Source organism: Ipomoea nil, unplaced genomic scaffold (assembly GCF_001879475.1).
Source record: "Ipomoea nil cultivar Tokyo-kokei standard unplaced genomic scaffold, Asagao_1.1 scaffold3043, whole genome shotgun sequence".
Taxonomy (NCBI): Eukaryota; Viridiplantae; Streptophyta; class Magnoliopsida; order Solanales; family Convolvulaceae; genus Ipomoea; species Ipomoea nil.
The window spans coordinates 615,328-620,946 of NW_017619471.1; positions in this window are offsets into that span (position 1 = coordinate 615,328).

Consider the following 5,619-nt stretch of genomic DNA (forward strand, 5'->3'; position numbering starts at 1 on the left):
ACACACCGTTGACGAGCTCAATCGGTGGACTATGGCCCTCTTTGTGGACTGCAGCCCTACACACCGCTGACGAGCTCAGTCGGTGGAGTGCAGCCTATGTAAGACCAATTTGACCGCAGCCAATATTGGGGAGTCATGCACATATATCACGTAGCAAGCACATGCAATTCACATTAACACATTGAGAGAGGGGAGAAAACGTATAAAGAAACCTATCCGTGGTCATCCACATACTAGGAAATATCCTAAGGGTTCATGCATCTTTCACCTAGGTCAACGGGGTACCAATTCAACTAGCATGCAATACACAAGACTCTTTTATCCTACGAACGGTACCCGAAACATCAAACTAGACTTAGGCACGATAAACGGAGTCCATCAGGACACCACGGGGGTTGGGGAAACATCAAACGGGGAAGCCAACATCCCGAGGTGGGGAAAAATCCAGCGGGTGGAGAACAACCCGCCGGCGGCAAGCCTCCGGGCAGCGGGTGCCCGGCGGGCAGTCGTCTGCCCGCTGCCGGCGATGCCAAATTGGGCAGCGGGTAGGTGGCGGGTTCCCCTATCCCCACCTACCCCCCACTGACTCTTTTTCAATATTCGGGTCCCGGGATCTTTTGTGGAACCCGAAACCATGCTTAGACACTTTTAAACACGAACGATGAGACCACGTAGCCAAATAGTGGATCAAAACCAAGGATCATATTGAACATATCCTAACATGACTTCTAGACATAATCAACACCCGAACATGCGAAATCCCACCCAAATATACCAAGAATATCACCATATGAAATTCTCAAATCAACCTAGGGCTCTAATCATATTCAAATCATCAAAATCTTTGTTTATCTTTAAGATCAAGAACATCAAGATTTATCAAGAACATCACACAATTATCAAGATCCTCTTATAATCATCAAGATTATCAAGATCAACACATAAGATCATCTCATCAATTATCAAGATCATATCATCATCATCATAAAAGATTTATCAAGACACAAGCATAGAGAGAAAGCCAAAGAAGGAGATTATAGCAAAGAAAATAGGTTTTGTTGAGACATGGGTTACCTCTTAGCCTTAATTAAGTTCCTTGGCTATTAAGGTTCTTTCTCTAAGACCTCTTCTTCTTGATTTCTCCTACGTTGGTGATAAGAGAATTCTTGGGAATTCTTGTGTGGCGATATCTATTGGGGTGTGTATTCTAGGTGCCTCTTATGTCCCTATTTATATATCTAAGAGTCCTAATTAGGGTCTGAATGGTATGGGTTTGCTAATTCTATTTCTCATAGGATTAAGAGGTTGGTTTTGGGGATAAGGGTCCATGGCCTATGGTGGACCCTTCCTAGTTAATTAATGGAAATTAATTCTCTTTTTAGGGTAAGTAATTAAATAATTAGTTCGGGTTAGAGGCCGTAACACGGGGTGTTACACCTAGCCCTACCAACTGTAACACCCCGTGTTACGTCCTTCGATCCCGGATTAATTATTTAATTAATTCCGCTAAATAATAACTAAAAAAGGATTTAATTTGGTTAAAGATTCCCTTTAATTAATTAATGTGGTCCACCATGGATTGTGGACCCTTACCTAAACTAGAGTCTTAAGCCTATTAGGAATAAAGAAAGTAAACCTTTTGCTAATCAGATTCTAATTAGGAATCCTAAACCCATATATCTATTAGGAATAAAGAAAGTAGGCCTTTATTATTTAGATTATGATTAGGATTCATGATTCTATAAATAGGGGATTAGAATATTACACGAAAATATTCCCGGGAGATTCACCACCACCAAGCCTAGGGAGATCAATCGGATGAAAATCTTAGAGAAGAACCTTTATAGCCAAGGGAGGATTAATTAAGGCTAAGAGGTAACCCATGTCTCAACAAAACCTATTTTCCTTGCTATATTCTCCTTCTTTGGCTCCCTCTATATGCTTGTGTCTTGATGAATTCCTTTATGATATTCGTGATATAATCTTGTTGATTGATGTGATGATTTTATGTGTGATCTTGATGATCTTGATGTTAAAAAGAGGTTCTTGATATTTATGTGATGATTCTTGATGAATCTTGATGATTCTTGATGATAAAGATAAAATATGATTTTGATGATTTGGATGGGATTAGAGCCCTAGGTTGGGTTGGGAATTTGTATTATGATGTTCTTGATTTATACTTGGGCGGGAATTCGCATGTTCGGGCGTTATTTATGTTTAGAAGTCATGTTAGGATGTGTTCGATATGATTCTTGCTTTTGATCCATTAATTGCCTACGTGGTGTCGTTATTTACGTTTAAAAGTGTCTAAGCATGGTTTCGAGTTCCACAAAGGATCCCGGGACGCGTATTTGATGAAAGAGTCAGTGGGGGGTAGGGGTACCCGCCACCTACCCGCTGCCCGAGAATCACCGCCAGGCAGCGGGCAGACGTCTGCCCGCCGGCCACCCGCTGCCCGGAAGACCATCGCCGGCGGGCAGCCGGCGGGTGACCCCAACCCACCGGTTACCCGCTGGTCTGTTACCCACCCCAGGTCCTCGGCTTCCCCGTTTGATGTTCCCCATTTCCCGTGGTGTCCCAACGGACCCCGTTTGTCGTACTTGAGTCTAGTTTGATGTTTCGGGTGCCATTCTTAGGATAAAAGAGTCTTATGAATTGCATGCTAGTGAATCGGTAACCCGTTGGCCTAGGAGAAGAATGCATGAACCCCTTATGACTACTCTTAGTATGTGAATGATCACACATAAGTTTATTTATACGTCCCCCCCTTCCCAATGTGCTATTATGTGCTACAATGTGTTATGTGATGCATGATTCCCCAATTTGGTTGCGATCAAATTGGTTGTTCCTGAGCTGCGGTTCAGAAGTTGGCTGCGGTCAAATTGGTTGTTTATGAGCTGCAGTTCATTTTCCTGGCTGCGGCCAGTGGTTCACTTCTTGGGCTACAGCCCACGGGCCTCGTGTGCGGATGGTCCACTGACTGGACGCGCCAGCGGTGTGTAGGGCCACCAGCCTGAGGAAGGCCATAGCCCACCGAATGAGTGATCAGGCGGTGTGTAGGGCTATGGTCGGCTACGATCCACCGAGTGAAGGGCCAGCGATGTGTAGGGTCGTAGTCTCCGAGGATCTTCGCCCATCGACTGAGTCCCTCAGCGGTGTGTAGGGCTTGATTCGCTACGATCCACCGACTGTGCTCATCAACGGTGTGTAGGGTCGTAGTCCCCAAAAGAGGATCGCAGTCCACTGACTGAGCGCGTCAGCGGTGTGTAGGGCTGTGATCCGCCGTCGAGCTATCGGCAGTCTGTACGGTTGGTTGCGATCAACCCCTTCATGCTGCGGTATGAGGTAGGGTGCTGCGGGGCCATGTTAGTGCTATATGCACTAACCCTCATGTTCGGGACATGTGATTGGTCCCGTGGCGCCATCGAGGTGTGCTTGTGTGATTTGAATGATGATTGAATGATGATGTGGATGATTTGAAAGTAAACGGTGACCTTAGATACATGTTCTTTATGATGTTGTCTCTATATAACTGTTTATCATGGTTGAATGTGCTTACCCCTACTTGCCGAGTCTATCCCTGATTTTAAAGCTAGAGTCCCCTAAGTATATCTCTTCCTGCTTCAAAATGGTTTTCGTATATATATCACTACAAGAAAAATCGCGATTCGCGACAGAAAAATTTCGTCGCGAAAACGCAAAATTGCGTCGCAAATCACGTTTTGCGACGAAAATTTTCATTTTCGCGACGGAATCCATTCCGTAGTCTCAAGGCTTGTCGTATTTCAATTCGTGACGGAAATAATCCGTCGCGAGCGATGGCGACGGAAAATGGTGACGGAATTGTTCGTCGTGAAGTAGGCGATGGAAGTCATTCCGTCACGAGTCCGTCGCGATTTTTGCAACGGAAATGTTTCTTTCTGTCGCCATTGTGTGAAAAAATATTCTGTCGCAAAACTCATATTCCGTTGCATATTTCTGTCGTGAAATATAATGACGGAAATAATTGTTGTCGCGAATCCATCGCTAACATTTCGGTTGCAACTTTTTTATTCCGTCATAAAATTTCGTCGTAAAAAAATGACGAAACAAATTGTCGTCGCTATTCTGTCGCAAACTTTTCCGTTGCAAATTTTGTCTTCCGTCGCACATATTCGTCGTAAGAGAATAACGGAACAAATTTCCGTAGTAATTCCATCGCTAGATTTTCCGTCGCAAAATTTGTTTTCTGTCACATAATTTCGTCGTAAAATAATAACAGAACTAATCACTGTCGTGATTCTGTCGCGTTTTGGATGACAAAAATGTTTTCGTCGCCATAATTACAATGAATATTCCATTGCTAAAATTATATTTCATCGCAATTCTGCTAAATTATTATTTTATTGTTTTTGTAATTATTATTATTTTGTTAAAATTCTAATATTTGTATTTAAAATGTTAATGTTCAAACTAAAATACAATATAATTTGTTGTACTTAATACCAAATTAATGCATAAACAACAATATAGTAATTCATAAAAGAAAAATCAAATCAAGGTGAATTCGGGCGTGATGAGAGTGATGATGAAGTACCAGCTCTCCCACTCTCAAGAGCATTTAATTTTTGCTGCCTAAGAACCGTAGAAGCCTTCAAATTCTCAATCTCATCTAGGACCTTTGCAGAATTAGGCATTCTCTGATGGCTACGAGGTTGATTCTATATTGTTCGATGTGTTAACATTTATTGGACTACGAATTAATGCACCATATGAGCCAAGTCCGTAAACTCTTCTTTTTTTATCATATCCGCCAACTGCATCATAGTACAAGTGACTTGCATTACTTCTTCTCCATTTTGTGTTAATACCTCCCGTTGCAATGCAATTTGTTCCTGCAAAAATTTAAAAAAATTAGTAAAATTGTTATAAAAATTCATTTACATTCAAGGAAAATCAAGATAAATAAACTTACATGGATTTGTTTGTTTTTTTCAACTATAAATGTTTGGCCATCATTTTTAATTAAAATATTTATTTCAACAAATATTAAAAATCATTTAAAAATTAAGTCACATTTTCTGTCGCCAATGTATCAACATATTGTCGACGGAATTGATTTTGTCATTACATTGTGTAGCAAAAATAAATTTTACTTTAAAAAATTAAATATTTCAGTGATGGAAAGAATGACCGTCGTAAGTTCCGTCGCCAACTTCAAAAGTCAAATCTATCTTTACAACAAACATCACAACATAATTAATTTTTGCTGCCGATTCTATCGTCATAGCGCGACAGACATATAGGGCGTCGCATTTTCGGTCGCCAATGTGTTAACATATTGGCGACGGAATCGATTTTGTCGTCGCATTCTATAGCGAAAATAAACTTTACTTAAAAATTTTATTATTTCAGTGTTGGAATGAATGTTCGTTGTAAGTTCCGTCGCCAACCTCAAACGTCAAATCTACCGTTGCGCCAAACTTCGCAACATAATTAATTTTTGTTGCCGATTCCATCGTCATAGCGCGACCGATATATAAGGCGTCGCATTTTCTGTCGCCAATGTGTCAACATATTGGCGACAGAATTCATTCTGTTGTCCCATTTTGTAGCAAAAATAAACTTTACTTCAAA